At 42.3% G+C, this 16,496-nt stretch overlaps 1 protein-coding gene across 3 annotated transcripts in view; it reads left to right on the top strand.

The window, feature by feature from the left end:
- Nucleotides 1-6,163: 6,163 nt before the first annotated feature.
- Zhx3 (zinc fingers and homeoboxes 3) overlaps nt 6,164-16,496 on the top strand; it is a 100,345-nt gene continuing 90,012 nt past the window's right edge. For 2 of the 3 annotated variants that reach the window (XM_034494593.2, XM_076930161.1), the window contains exon 1: nt 6,164-6,368. The gene's annotated coding sequence lies outside the window, so the exon portion shown is untranslated. Of the gene's footprint in view, nt 6,369-6,627; nt 6,767-16,496 lie in introns of those variants that run through there. The other variant, XM_076930160.1, reaches the window with a different exon arrangement.

The raw sequence follows: 16,496 nt of genomic DNA, 5'->3' as shown, positions 1-16,496 counted from the left end.
GAGGCCAGCCTGGTCTACAAAACACGTTTCAGGACAACCAGGGCTACACAGAAAAACCCTTTCTGGAAAAAAACAGCATAAACAAACAAACAAACAAACAGAGTCTGTTCTTGGTAAAAATCAAATATGCACAGGGCTTGTATTGTAGCAGTTTCATTTTTGGGGTGATTTCTGAGAAAGTTTACTCAGAACTGTAAAGAGAAAAAAATTATTAAAGTGTTGTTGATAGATGGTGGATTTGGAGTAAAAGGGGCCCTGGGGATTAAGTAAGCAAAATACTGTCGATGTTTGTTATTGCCTTAATTGTCAGCTTGACACAGCTTAGAATCTCCTAGGAAGAGAATCTTGTTGAGTGATTGTCAGCCTTGGGCTGTCCCTCTGGGCATATCTATGGGGACTGTCTTAATTGATATGAGAAGGCCAGTTCTTCCATGGGTAGCACCATTCCCTGGGTAGATAGAGGGTCCTGAGCTGTGTAAGACTGGGGAAATCTCGCTAAGCAAAGCAAGCAAATGAGCATGAATGCATCCATGTATGTTTACTTCTGACTGTGTGTGATGTGGCTAGTTTCCTTGGCTCCCCCCACAGTGATGCGCTGTAACCTGAAATTATAAGTGGGAAAAAACACCCAACCCTCCTTTTCCCCTAGGTTGCTTTTTGTCAGTATATTTTATCGCACCAACAGAAATGAAACTAGAGCACATTCCTTGAAATTCTGCATGGTAGTAACAACAACAACAAAAACCCAAAAAACAAAAAACCTGTAGAGTAGCTATTCCTAAGACAGCATGGATGGAGCTTACAGAGTTAAAGTGGGGAAAAGAGAAAAAGAGATTTTAAAATAATATACCTGTTTCATTAAGGTATAATTAATATACAGTAAACCACACATATTTAAAGTGTCCCATTTGATTTTTAACATACATATGCAAGGCCATGATTAGGATAATGATGGTATCCATCATATATATAATACATAACTAATTTTAAGAAGTTAAACAGTATATTTAGACATATAGTTTATATACTACAATCCCATTATTGTAAAAATAAATAATGTTTGGACATTCTGAAAAAATCAGAGTAACTATTGTAGAGATTTGAATAAGAATGGCCCCCATAGACTCATACATGAGTCCTTTGTCACCAGGGAATGGAACTATTTGAAAGGATTAGAAGGATTAGGAGGTGTTGTTGTTGGAGGAAGTGTGCCACTGAGGATGGGCTTTGAGGTTTCAAAAGCCCACAGCAGATCCAGATCCAGATCCAGATCCAGATCCAGATCCAGATCCAGATCCAGGATCTCTTCTCTCTCTCTCTCTCTCTCTCTCTCCTCCTCCTCCTCCTCCTCCTCCTCCTCTTCCTCCTCCTCCTCCTCTTCCTCCTCCTCCTCCTCCTCTCCCCATAGATTAGAATGTAAAGTTCTCAGCTTCATAGCCATTCCTGCCTGCATGTCACCATGCTCTCTGCCATGATAATAATGAACTAAGACTCTAAAACTGCAAGCAAGCTCTCTATTAAATGTTGTCCTTTTTAAGAGTTGCCTTAGTCATGGTGTCTGTTCACAGCAATGGAGCAATGACTAAGACAACTCTTCCAAAACCACATGGTCTCATTTCATTTTGTGTTATAGCTGGGAACACACTTTGCCAATGTTTGTTGTACCACGGAATTTCTGTGTGTCTGTTGTCCTGTACCACGATCTTCAGGGCATGATTAATATTCATTACAGTTGAAATAGCTCATTATAACTCCCTAGCTTGGACTTTATTACCATCACAAATGTCATTATGATGGGCTCCTACAGAAAGGAGCTTCAATCTCCTGTTTTCTGCTTTACAACAGAAAGCTGTGCCCAAAACTTCCTTATGTGCACTCACCTCCAGGACTAATTTCACTCTTCATCTCTAAGTAAATGTTCCAGCAGAGCTGGATAGTTATCCATTTTGTACCACAGAATTCTCCCGGTAGTCATAAGAAGTACTAGATAGAGAGTTATGGGCTAAGGCGTGGCTGGTTTTGTCAGACTATGAGTTTGATGAACTTTTTACAAGTTAAGGCTTTTGTGTCTAGCCTGCTTGGTTCAGCATTCTTTGTGTGAGACTCATGTGTGTATTCCCATGGGTGCACATGTATGTGCACATGCACACATGATATATTAACATAATATATATAATGGCCTGCTCACTGTCTCATCCAATCTATGTTATTTTTAGGACTTGCAAAAATATTCTTGAGTCTATCAGCGAGTTTGGGACCACCTCTGTACTTATGAGGCAGGCCCAGTCATTAAGAATTGTAGAGAAAGATGAGAGTCCCCATATCCACCCCACAAAGACATTCTACTCTCAGAGAGTCTAGATACTGCAGCCCTTAATGTAAAAACATTTTTTTTTAATTTTTATTTTTGTGTATGACAGTTTGCTTGTGTGTACATATGTGCACCGTGTACGGATTCCACAGGATTCAGAAGAGTGTTGGATCTCCTAGAACTAGTGTGTTACAGATGGTTGTGGGCTGTTGTGTGGGGGCTGAGAATTAAAGGCAGGTTCTCTGGAAGAGCAACCAGTGCTCTTAACCTAACTGTTGAGCCATCTCTCCAACCCTTATTTTTATTTTTAATTATGTGACTATGTTCATGACTATATATGGATTGGTTCACATGGGTGTAGTTCCTAAATAGGTCAGAAGAGGGTGCCAGATCTCCTGGAGCTGGAATTATAGGCAGTTGTGATCTCCTTGACATGGGTACTAGAAACTGAACTTGGGTCCTTTGCAAGAGCAGTACTAGCTCTTAACTGCTGTGCCAACTTTTCAGACCTTTACTCTAACTCATACCATACACACACACACACACACACACACACACACACACACACACACACAGAGTTACATTACAAGCTAGGGGACCCACATCTGAGAATGTGAGGCTTTTTCTTTCTGAGTTTGGGTCACCTTGCTTAATATACTCTCCAGATCTACCCGTTTCCCTGAAAGTTTTATATTTCCATTTTTCTTTATGCAGGGTAAAATTCCATTATGCATATTACAACATTATGTACTAGCCTGTTGATGAACATCTAAGCTGGTTCCCTTTCCTTGCTAGGGCTAAAGAGCGGAGCAATAAACATGTATATGCAAGCATCTTTATGGGAGACTATAGAGTCCTTTGGGTATATGCTCCAAATCCACTGTTTTTTTTTTTTTCAAACACACCCAGGTTTTTTAAAGTGTGTTTGAGGGATCCAAACTTACGTTCTCATGCTTGCATGGCAAGTGGTTTACTGTCCAAGCCATCTTCCTAGGACGTTTCATTAAAAAAAAAAAAAAAAAAAGTTTAAATTATGTTTATTTATTTACAGGGCCAAAGAGCTATCAGGAGTCAGTTCTTTCTACCACGTGGGTTCTGGGGATGAGACTTAGATTTTCAGGTTTGGCAGCAAGTGACTAATCTGCTGGGTCCTCTCATGGGTCCTTTTTCTTTTGAAGGAAAACAATTTGCCTCTTGGATTAAATATTATCAATAACTTCTCTGCCTCCTGATATCCCTCCTGACACTAATGTGTGTGCCGGTTGCTGCCTCTGCCTAGAGTCACTTCTGGTCATGTCTCCGGGTTCAGCTTCTAGCTTCCAGTGTTCTCGGGAACCCTTCCCACACTCATCTTTATCATTTCTTTGGCCCTTTGGATGCTTGTTCTCTTCTCTGGTACTGGAGATGGAACCCCAGGGCTTGACTATGCCAGGCAAACACCGTGACTGTATACCCCCCAGTAACAATTCTCTCTCCTGTCTTTAATTTTTATCTTGAGATAAGGTCTTGCTAAAGTTGCCAAGGTTGGCTCAAACTTGTGGTCCTTCTGACTTAGCCTCCTGAGTATCTGGGATTACATGTAAGCACTAGCTTACTTTCGCCATCCTGGTAATTATACCCTTTGTGCTATGTTTACCAAAGCAGTTGGCATTTGCATATTTTCTTCCAGAACTATAGCTTTACATGTCTGTCTTTTCTGAAATATGGAGTTCTTTGGCGTCTGGGAGAACGTCTTGCGTACCGCTGCATCTCTCACAGTGCCCGGATCAGAAAAGGTGCTTGGGAAAGTTGGTTGAATAAATAAAAATAAACTGGAGTACAACATATCATACATACTCATCCATTCAAGAAATATTTACTGAGTGTTTGAACGTGTCTGCCCATGTTCCAGGTGTTGAAAATAAGCAAAACAAAACATTCCTGCCCTGAGGGACATGAAAGACAGGAGAGGTTATAAGGACTAGGAAGAGAAGCAAAGCACAGAAAAGGGAGACTACATGGTGAAGGTGGGACTTAATATCCATCAAAGGAAATACCTTTGGAGTAGAAATGTGAAGTGAGACACATCTTTCCAATGACCAGGAGAAGATAAACTAAGTGCAAAGATCATTCATGTTCCAGGAGCAGGAAAGAGGCTAATGTGGCTGGCTGAGGACTGAAGGAGAAGGAGACACACTTAGTTAGAAGAAAGAGCAGATTGCATGTGATCTAGGGGTCCCTGGAGTAAAGGCTTTTTTTTTTGTTGTTGTTGTTGTTGATTTTGATTTTGTTTTTTTTTTTTTTTTAAGTGTGCCCAAGATGGGAAACATTGGATTTTTAAAACATGTATTTATTTTACATTCTAATCGGTTTCTCTTCCTTCCTCTCCTCCCCATCCCTCCCTCAGGAACATTACTTTGACTTAAGCTTTAACAAGATCCCTGGGACTGCTGTGTTGAACACAGGCTGGAATGAAGAAGAGCAGGTAGGGAAGATGCTACTGCAGTATTCCCAGCATACAGACAGCTAAAGGTGGGGTTGGCAGGTTTGCTAATGGTTCAAGATGGCTATGATTGGAAGAGAGGAGTGAAGGGTGGCTGAGATGCTTTGGCCTGGTCATTAAAAATACAAAACAAAACAAAACAAAACAAAAAAAAAACAAGCCTGGGCTTGACATGAACTGTAGTGAGGACGATTGTGTAATGACAATGTGCCATGTGTTAGGTAAGGTGCAAGTTCTACTGTTTGACTCTGGACATGTTAAATTTGACACACTGCTCACACTTAAAACATGTATTTATTGACTGTAATAAACTCAGCCTTTTTGTTTGTTTGTTTGTTTGTTCTTTGAGACAGGGTCTTACCATGTAGTCCAGACTGGTTTGGAACTTGCTATGTAGCCCAGGCTGACCCCAAACTTGCAATCCTCTTGCTTCAGCCTCTTTGAGTGAGATTACAGGTGTAGGCCATCTCATACAAAGCTATAAATTCAGCCTCACTTACTAAACAACAAGATAAGGTGCAGGAGGCTATACATTCTGACATTTAATCTTCTCATTCATTCTATATAATCCTAATATTTTTTTGCCTTTTGTGGACGAGAGATGGTGGGCAATTGATATTAGATATAAACAAATTTGGGACTGGGACCCGCTCAGAGTTCCCTGTGTGGGAGCTGTTTGTCAATCTGGATCCGAAGGGTGAGGACCATTTTCTGAACATATTTGCCACAGATTTAGGTTCTGTTGTGAAAAGATGCCTGGAACATGAAACAAGATTTTAATCCCAGGCCAGTAGCAGCTGTGAAGATGAGGGCATGACGGGAGCAGGTGTTTGAAAGCTCCACTCTCCTAAGACAGTGTTAAAGAATCGGAGATCATAAATTCGTTTCGGCTGCTATTTCTTTGAGTAAACAAAATACTAAAACCTGCCGTGAACCCTTAGTGGGTGTTAAAAAACAACTCCCAAATGTTGCTAATTTGGAAACACTGCACTGGGGAAAGAGAGCGCACGGGTCTGGGACCCTTGCCCAGACTACATCCTTTTGAAAGTTTTACCTCGTGTGGCCTTCCTTAGGTGGCCCTCAAGAAAGACCAGGATACGGAGCACAAAGGCCGGGAACTGCTTAGGGCCTCGGCATCCGCCCGGGTGTCCTGCCTCCCCTGCCCCTGTTGGCTACCCACACAGGGAGAGCGCTTGAGCGGGCAGCCGACCGGCGCATGCGCCCTGGGTAAGGTCCGCTCCCCGCGACGTCAAGGGGCTTGCGCTCGTTCCCAAAGCCCCGCCTCCTAGCGCCCGAGGCGACCTGGGCGGGGGGGGGGGAGCCACGCCCCCAGCCGAGTCGAAGTGGGCCGACCGGAGCCGAACGCCTCCGAGTGTCACCGAGCTCAGCCGAGCGGCCGGGAGTCAGTTGGTGCAGCTCGTCTTCGCCACAGAAGCGGCCCGTGGCTCTGGCGTCGCCGCCACCGCCGCCGCCTCCGCGGGGCCTGCGCCGGCCGCCCGCCCGCCCACCGGGAAGGGAGGGAGGCCTGCAGCGTGGGGAGAGCAGCCGGGCCACGGGTGCCGCCGCCGTCGCCAGGTGAGCGCCCGCCGAGGCCCGTCGTCCCCGCAGCTGTCAGTCCCCGGCGTCTGTGTGTCTCCGCGTCTGTCAGCCCCTGTGTGTTTGCGAGCGCCTTCCCGCCAGGCCCGGCTCCCGCCGGGCCCTGTCAGCCGCCTGCACCCCCGCTCCGAGCTGCCCCGCCCCTTCCCCCAGATGTCCCGCCTTCCCCATCTGTCAGCGCCGCGCTTGCCGTGGGCTCCACGCCCGGGAGTCCAAGTCAGGGTGGTCGCGCGGGGCAGAGTTGCAGAAGGAACCGAAGCGGGCTGGAGGTGGGGGCCTGGCCGTGGGTGCGTGTGTCCGCACTCCCGCGGGCGGCTGCGAGCGGCTGGCACCCGTGCCTCTGGTGAAAAGAGCGTCGGGACTCGAACCACTCAGGGGTACAGTGGAATCCTCATTGCCCGCGCGGAAACACCAGGGTTTTGGTTTTTGTTTGTTTGTTTGTTTGTTTTGTTTTTAGAATCTTAGGGTTCTAGGATGCCCAAATGGGCGTGTGAACAGAGTTTGGGACTTGTGAAGCCTCCCCAGTTTGGGGTTTTCATTCAGAGAAACCTGTTGGAAGTGATTGAGGAGTGGGTGGGGTGTGGGGCTTAGGGTGGAAAGTATCTGAGAGCTTGAGGCATTTTGAGTTGTGTGGCTTGCATTTGTGGACAGTGATTGCCCTGGTAGTGTGCCCTGTGAGAAACTGTTATGTGACGCAGGTTGGGGGCTAGAGAAGAGAAGGCATGCTCTTTCTGCCTTTATTGGTGTTATGCCAACACATATATTTATCTAGATAGCCTAACATGTTTATTCATAAGGCATCCACACATTTTTTAATTAAAAAAGAATACAGCACTTTTTATGTCTATATATCTATATATATGTTCTCATATGTTGCTATCTTGATTTATTTTTTTGTTTGTGGTAACGTAGTATCGCAGTATTTTCAAAACTAACAGAAATGTGTTCTAAAATAGTTGGTAGCTTGCCGGATAATTCTCAACCGAGGAGAAAAGAGCCAAAAGCACACTTCATTAGCTGGAACAACTGATTCGGGCTTAATTTGCTTCTAAGAGACATACAGTGGAAAAATCCAGAAACAGCAAAGAAGTATCAAAGAGACTTAGGAAATGAGCAAAAGGGCCTTTGTATGTGTGTGCCTTAGAGAGATGGTATCAAAGCAGCTCTAAGGGGACAGGCCTGCTGTGTAATGATAAACATATTAACCAAGTTGGTTTTGTGACCTTGATACATTGATGCTTGATTTGTGCAGTGGTTCATGGCAGGCAAACATTGCATGGGAAGTGTGGTAATTTTTTTGGAAAAGAAAAAGTTCCCTTATGTTGTTTTTTCCCTCAGTTGAAGTAAGATTTCAGACTAGTGTCATCCATAATTGGGATGGGTAGGGGGTGGGGGCGTGTGTGTGTGTGTGAAAGAGAGAGCAAGCATCGAGCATATGTGAACACTTGTGTGAAACCATCCCTGTTTTTTTTCTGTCTCTGATTTATTTTTAAGGCAGAAAATTTGAGTAACAAAAGTGTAAGGGAAAGAAAACCCTTATAACTCACAAACGCTAGTAAACTTGTTTGGCATTTATCTTTTTCAGTCTTTTGTTCCCAAGTATATGTGTTTTCTTTTTTCTCGCTCTCAAAGTGCTACCAGCTTATATGAGTTTTATTGTATACTTTTCCTTCCATTTATAAATAGATTGTGAGGGGCATGTCTTGCTTTTATGAGCAATTATTTTCCCTTTAAAAACTTTTAAAAACAAAAGGAAAGAAATCCAGGTCTTGAGAGTTCTGTGCTTGCAGCCCTCCAGAAATTTCTCCTCTAGTCCTCTCTGTGGGCTACCTGTCTCCAACCTGGCCAAATCAATCTCTGCTGTCTTTTTAAATTCAGTCATACTCTGGCCTCGGTGCCTCTGCATTTATGCTTCCTCTGTGTACACAGCTGGCCTAGAGACTGTAAAGTTAAAATGGGTTTCCTTAACTTTAGGTCTTCAGGTTTTCCCAGACAACTCTACAAGATCACATCACTCTATGTCTTTCACTCTGCTGTACTCTCATCACCTTCTGCAATACTTCATTGTATTCAATTGTTGGTTTATTGTCTGTCTCCTTGCTATCTCATCAGCTTGAGGCCTTGTTTCACTGAAATCCCTCAGGCTTTAGAATTGCTCCTGCTCCACTGTGGGTACTTAGTATTTGTTCAGTAAGTAAATGGATGCTAGTTGTCCATCTATCTATTCAAGTGACATTTCTGGTAGACTTCTAAGTAGCTATATCATGAGGTGGAGTAACATATTTTTAAACTCTGTGATTTTTTTTTCTTGTTGCATATTGTAGACGAATTTTACAAGGTGAGCCTTGTATCTTAAAAAGAATGACAGTCTTAGGGGCTGGAGGGACAGCTCAGCAGCTGAGAGCACTGGCTGCTCTTCCAAAGGGGACTAGGTTCCAACTTCAGCACCTGCATGGACAACTATGTGCAACTGCAGTCCCAGGAGATCCAATACCTTCCACTGGCTTCTGTGGGTACCAGGAACACAAGTAGTATACAGATATACCCAAAGACAAAATATCCATACACATAAAATAAAAATAATAAAATTAGGGGGGGGGAAAAAAAGGCTGGAGAGTTGGCTCAGCAGTGAAGAGCACTTGTTGCTCTTGCAGAAGATCAAGGTTTGAGTCCCAGCACCCACAAGGCAGCTCAGAACCATCTGTAACTCCAGTCCCAGGGGAACTGACACAGTTTTCTGAGCTCCATCAGTACCAGGCACACATCTAATGTTCATACATACATGCAGACAGAACACTCAGACACACAAAATAATAAAATCAATGAATTTAAAAAAAAAAGAAAAAGAAAAAAAAAAGAAAAGAAAACCTTGATTTAATTTGAACAGTTTCAGGAAGGAACATTTTTGGCAAATATTGCTGGCTTTCCTCCTTATGTGTTACCCTTTCTTATCACACTGGAAGTTTTGGAGCAGTCTAAAGTGTCCTGGTTTGGTAGGTCTTAGCGATAGTATAAGCCTTAAGAGCATAGTGAGCTTTTTGTGTCCACAGATTCCCAAAGGTGTAATTAGAGCCTTGATGTGTTTTCATTTGGGGAGTAGCTGTTATATTTACTTACTTTCTTGGCAATTCTGTCCTTTTCATGTCTCTGCTTATCATTTTTGGATGGCTTTGGAGGTGCACTTACTTGCTTGGGCTTTTTTTCTTTTTAAACATTTTATAATTAATCCTTAACCTTTAAGCAGTTTTTATCTTTTGTGTGACCTTTGAACTGTTTGAAAGTGCTGGTTTCATCTTTCAGGAGAAAACAACATCTGTAGTAAAATGTATCATTGTACTTTCATTGATAAGGATGGGGAAAATTGTATTTCTGAGTGTAAAATTCTTATACTTTGAACATCAGATAGGCTACTTTTGTTTTCAGTGAGTTTGGTTTGTGGGGAGATTTGCTGTTTTCTCTGAACCTTTCCTAGAACAATACAGCCTAGAGACCTTAGAAAAACTTTTGATGCTTATGTTTCAGATACTAAGAACTTGGTGGTGTAGTGTATATGTCCTAAATGGAAATTTTATTCTGCTGAGGGACTATAGGGAATATGTTAAAATTTATTCTTCAATGGACATTTGTTGCAAATGTATCTGAGTTCAAGTCTGTGTGCTTTTGTAGAGGTTGCTTAATCCTATCAGTTTTAGATTTCCCTCTCTTCCTCTGAGACAGTCTTGATGTATAGCTGAAGCTGCCCTTGAATTCACTGTATTGCCTAGGAAGTCCTTGAGCTTGTGATTCTCTTGCTTCAGCTTCCTAAATTCTGGGAATTAAAGTATGTAACCACCATAACTCAATGTTATCATTTCTTTTCTTTTCTCATCAATTGCTCTTCTCTCATTGCATCCCTACCCCAGACAACTCCTGTTGTTTTTGCTTGCCACCTCATCTCAAACTTCACATGTCTATAAATTACCTGCTCCCTCCTCTCCCGTTTCATGTTATCAATATAACTTGGGGCCTTGTGTTTGCTAACTAATTATCCTACAACCGAGCTAAATTCAAAACCCCCAATTTGGTCTGTCAGTCTCCCTCTCAAACTTCCACATCTGTTGTCTTCATTCTTGATGCTACGCCAGAATATTTCAATCCTGTTCCTTCCTAATCTTGCATTCTCTTTTCTCAGCTGGATGACTGTTGATGCCTCTTAGCTGGTCTTCTGGCCTCACTCTTGCCTGTTGCTTCTACTGAAGCCAGGGGAAACTGATTTAAAGACAAGGGCAGAGCACTTCTTAGTTGAGTGGCTACTCACTGTACCGAAGAGTCACATCTGTGAATACTTTGAGGTGCCACCCAGCCCCCATGAGTCTTTCCAGTACCTGTTCATTGCTTGTGTTTGTCAGGTTGAACACCTTCAATGCCTCAAATATCCAAGTTCTCTTCCTCATTTGTATAAATCCTTCTCTTTACCGGGCACTCTTAGAAAGATCCTTCTCTTCAGAATGGCCATTACTGATGGTCGCTTGCATAGTAGCTTCCTTCTCATTGTCCCATCTCAGTACATACATATTTCCTGTTAGGACTTCACTAAAATCCCAAGAATTTCATTTATATGTTTCTTTCCTTCTTTATCTTTATTCTTGTCACTTTGCCAGTATATTGCAAGATGTATGTGTGTGAGGACAGTTTTGCCTGGGTTATGGTATGGCTCTGGTGTACAGCTCTCTCTGTGGGATCCTGTAGGTTAATGTTTCAAGAACATTGGATAATGATTATAATATCTAACCATTTTGAGATTTATTAAGTACAAGGTCCACTGCTAAGTATAGTCACACATTGGGAGACCCTGGTAAGGTGCATTTCTCTCTGTAGTTGAAGAAATGGAATTGAAAGTAACACAATTAAGAAGGTAACTTTAAAATAACACAGTTGAGAAAGTAGTAGTTAGGACGTTTTGTTTTTCTTTTTCCAGAGAGCCTTTCTCTATGTAACAGAGCTCTGGCTCTCCTGGGACTCCCTTTGTAGACCAGGCTGGCCTTGAACTCACAGAGATCAGCTTGCCTCTGCCTCCTGAGTGCTGGGATTAAAGATGTAAACCACAGTGCCTGACTAGAGTTAGGATATTAATCCACATGACCTTTCATCTTTTCGTTTTAATAATCTCTATCCTTTAACATTAACATGAGGAATACTGATATCTTTATACTTAATTACTGCTAATGTTTGTGTTTTTAAGGATATATGAGAGCTAAAAACAGAACATTTGTGTTACAATCTTATGTAATTCTGGGATTTTTTTTTCTTTGTGTGTGTGTATAATACATGTTTATATGGGTGTGTGTGATATACATGCTTGTATGAGTGTGTGTGCACAGGTATGTGTTTATGTGAGTATATAGGCCAGAGTTGGACTTTGGGTGTCTCACTCTGTAGTCCTTCTGGCCTGGAACTCACTATGTGGACCAGGCTGGCCTTGAACTCACAGAGATCCATCTGCCTCTGCTTCTAGAGTGCTAGGATTAAGAGCCATGCATCTCAAACACCTGGCCCTTCTTTAAAAAAAAAACTTTTTCAGCTGTAAAGGTAAGAGAAAAAACAGTTCTTATCTCATAGGGTCATTGTGAGGAGCAGAATTCTGTATCAGTTATAAGGAAGGCAGGCTTGTAATCTCACTAATAAATATGGCTTGGTTGAGAATGAAAGACATAGAGTTAATGATTTTGTATTCTTTCACTGACCCTGGTTCCAAATTGGGACTTGTAATTATTCTGTGTATTCATGATAACTTTATGTTTGGATTTAAGCTTGTTTTATGATTGTGAGGCAAGATAGCTTTCTTCATTTAAAACTTATCTCTGTCTTTAAGATTCTTAGAGGAGAGAATTTTCAAGAGCCTACTTTATTTTCCTTTTCTACAAAGTTACCCTCTGGGGCTGGAAAGATAGTTCAGTGGTTAGGTGCACTGGCTACTCTTCCAGAGGCCCTGGGTTTTGTTCCCAGCATCCACATAGTGGCTCATAGCCATCTGTTGTTACTACAACCTCAGGAGGTCTAATGCCTTCTTCTGACCTCCACATGCATTAGGCACACAAATGGTACGCAAACATACATGCAGGCAAAGCTACTCATATGCATAAAATAAGATAAATCTAAATAAACATATTAGTAAGTTACCCACCAGCGTGCAGCTTGCTTCAGGGATGCTTACCTCCAGGGAGCTTACCTTGAATAATCACATGAACAGTGGGCCCAATTACCTGTCCTGCTCAGGTATCATGAAGTTGGAAGCCCTCATAATGGGCTCTCTGAGCACAGTCGTATTTTCTAATGGGATGGCTTATGAGGGAGTGAGAGTGTAATGGTTTCCATCCTCTTTTTATTAGTTGGTTTTCTCATTGCTGCAATCAAATACTTGACTAAAAGCAAGCTAAGCTTTAAGAAGATACAGTCCTTTACGGAGAGAAGGCATGGTGACAGGAGGCACCTGGTCACATGGGTCCACACACAGTCAGGAAGCCAAGAAAGATGCATTTTGTTATAAAGCTGATTTTCTCCTTTTAACTAAGTTGAGACCACAGTTTATGTGATGGTGCTGCCTATATTCAGCAACAGTCTTTCTCTGAAGTTAACTATTTCTGGAAAGACTCACAGACACACTCAAGTGTGTGCCTTACTAATAAGTTGTTTGTTAATCCAGCCAAGTTGGCAATTGAAATTAACCAATAGAGAATGAAGTTGTTTGCTTGAATAAGTGGGAAGAGTCCAAAGGAAAAGGAGACGTTTTGCCAGCCAATTAAGGTTAGAAGGATGGAGAATGAGTTTGAAACAATGTCCATGCTTGTTAGGCAGCATCGAAATAAGAGATGATAGATTAATTGGGATACCAGTAGCATTTAACTGCCTAATTTGGGGAGCAATGAAGGCATATGGTTGGCTGAGCCAGAGTTGGGATTTGTTAAGGGGGAATGGCAGGACAGTGAAGCAGGTGCACTGAGGGTATTGGTCAGAAAGTGATTAACATGACAGATGGGCTGCCAAGGCTGCATGGCAAGGAGAAAGGCCTAGAGGTGTTGATGAAGTCAAGGGATGAGTGTTTTGGAGTAATGGAGTAATACTAGGATGTGGTTAGAGGGACATGTGCATGGAAGATTTAAGAGTTGGAGCAGTTAATCAGTGGGCATGAGAGAACCCTGTGTTTTGCCACAGAGACTATTGAAGTGAACTCAGTAAAGATGGATGAAGTCAAGGAGATTAAATAACTGAGCAGCAAAAGAGTTGGTTGTCCCTAAGGTTAGAGAAGCCATTAGAAGCATGCCAGGATTTATGGAACTGAGAGAAGGAAGAGCTAGGTTTGTAGAGGAATTTTAAATCCAGCAATATGGTTGTTCCTGCAAGGGATCACATCCGAAGAAATGAACCAGCTGGAATGCAGACAAGCCCTTAGGGCATACCTTTAATCCCAAGCAATGAAGTCTAAGTGAGGGGCAGACAAGGTGGATGAATCAGAGAAAGATTTGACAGAATAAGTCAGAGATAGGATATGCCCAACTCTCATGAGAACAGACAGAAAAGAGAGGCTACTTAAAAGCACAGAGAGGGGGAGAGAGAGAGTCAGTTTCAGAGGCAGTTTGGTTCATGTAGTTCAGTTGAGCTCAGTTCAGAGCAGAGCAGTTCAGTTTGTGGATTTCAAGGTAGTCTTTCCAAGCAGAGCAATTTAGTCAGAAGCTGAGAGGAGCTAATTTTAATCAGTTAGCTGGAGAGGAGTTTGAGCCAAAACAGCTGAGTTGAACCAACCAGCCAGAGTTCACAAAGAGCTAGGAAGGGTGAACTTAATTCAGTAATAAGTCTCAGAGGCTGAAACATTCCACACCTAGGTTAGCAGACAGAGAGTGGAAGCTGAAGTCTTCAAGGTCTGGACTTGCAGAAGATTAGATTGTATGGAGGCTAGAAGCTTCGAGACCTAAATTTAGGGATAGTTAGACAAAAATGCTCTAGGCTCAGCCCAAGGCATGTATTCATAAATCTTGGGTATGGCTCTCATTTCATCCCTTCCTCTGAGGAAATAAAAGTGACATTTACATTTACATAAGTCTCTAGTGAATGAAGTGAGGTAAGTAAGAGGTCTCAGCAGTGGAAGAGACCAAGAGTGTTAAACCAGTCTATAGGAGCCTCAAATTATTGGTGGATTTTGCCCAAACAAGGAAATTAAAATCATGACACAAGATGTACTACTGGTTGTAAGGTCTCTAGGAGAATTCAGCTTTGGCCTACTTTATTGTAATTCAGATGGTCTGCCGTGGTAGCAAGCACTACTGTGTTTCTAGAATGTATATGAAAACCATGTTAAAAATAAGAGATACCAGGCTCTATCATCATATGGGACTATCTGGGGGAGAGGAACTTAAGAATATATATTTAACATTCCTCTACCATATACATAATACTTGGCAATTCGTTATAATCAGGCAGGCAAGAATAGCTTGGAGGCTGGCTTGGAAGAAGTGTATCAGAGTAGGATTGTCTTTCAGTGTCAGAAAGTGAACTTTGGCTTTACAGATGCTAGGCAAGTGTTCTGGTTTTTGAGCTATAGCATCTGGAAAGCCAGGCAAGAGTGAACTACCAAACTATAACTGATGTATTTTATTTATTGAGACATCACTAACTTTAGCAAGGCTCCAGATCATTTTAGTGCTTATGTGTTAGCCTTGAATTATTTAAAATGACTCACTCATCAAGAATGCCCAATTCCTTTTTTATAATTTGTTTTTGTAATTAGCATAATAAAATTTAAGAAGTATATAGTATAGATTGCTTTTACAGAAGCATAGCTGAAAATGAACTCGGGATTATAGTGAACATTTAAAACAGTTAGAAATTCAGTCACATGTTGCTTAACAACAGGAATATGTTCTGAAAGATGCTTCATCTTTTTTTGGGTGTTCAGCATAGAATATGCTTACATAACCAGGGATGTATAATTGTGATTTGGATAAGAATGGTCCTGTAGACTCATATCTTTGAGTGCTTAGTCATTATGTAGTGGAAATCTTTGGAAGTATTAGAAAGATTAAGAAATGTGCCCTTGTTGACTGGGCTTTGAAATCAAAAGCCCATACCAGGTCTAGTCTCAGTCAGTCAGTCAGTCTCTCCCTCTCTCTCCCTCTCTCTCTCCCTCTCTCTCTCCCTCTCTCTCCCTCTCTCTCTCCCTCTCTCTCCCTCTCTCTCCCTCTCTCTTCCTCTCTCTCTCTCTCTCTCTCTCTCTCTCTCTCCCTCTCCCCCTTTCCCCCTCTCCTCCTCTCCCCTTTCCCCCTCTTCCCCCTCCCCTCTCCCCCTCTCCTCCTCTCCCTCTTCCCCTCCCCTCCTCTCCCTCTTCCCCTCCCCCTCCCCCTGCTCCACTCTCTCTCTTTCTCTCTCTCTCTTTCTTCTTATGGATAAGGATGTAGCATTTAGCTACTTCTCCAGCACTACACCTGCCTGCTGCCTCCATGCTCCATGCTCCCTGCTCCCATGTGCCCTGCTTTAATGATAATGGATTAAGCCTGTAAACATGTTCACAATTAAATGCTTTTCTTTATAAGAATCGCCTTGGTCATGGTGTCTTTTCACAACAAAAGAACAGTGACTAAGATAATGGTATAACCTATTGTTCCTTAGCTATAAAAATGTAGGGTAGCATGCTGTATATTTTTATAGCCAAGAAACAATAGGTATACCATTGTCTTAGTTACTGTTATATTGCTGTGAAAAGACACCATGACCAAGGCAACTCTTATAAAAGAAAGCATTTAAGTGTTTGTGTGTTTAAATAGAAAGTATAGTAAAAGTCCCATGTGGTTAGAAATTTTCAGCTCCATCATAATCATATAGGGCCACCATAACATATGCAGTCCGTTGTTGACTGAAACATGATGTGGCTCAAACTGTGCAGTATGGTAAATGGAAAACCAAAATAATGGATGTGTATGGCTTGGTATGTGGGGAAGGTGGAGCTCTAAGTGATGCTAGTGAGGCCTTCACAGAAAAGGATTAACCCCAGGTTAGCAACACTTTTGGACAGCAATCATCTCATTTCTGAATATCTTTTTCAGGAATGTTAGTGAGGAGCGCTCACCATTTGGTGGG

This window comes from Arvicanthis niloticus, chromosome 2 (assembly GCF_011762505.2).
Source record: "Arvicanthis niloticus isolate mArvNil1 chromosome 2, mArvNil1.pat.X, whole genome shotgun sequence".
In the NCBI taxonomy this organism is placed as follows: domain Eukaryota; kingdom Metazoa; phylum Chordata; class Mammalia; order Rodentia; family Muridae; genus Arvicanthis; species Arvicanthis niloticus.
The sequence above is the reverse complement of the archived record's forward strand: the minus strand, read 5'-3'. Positions and strand labels throughout refer to the sequence as shown.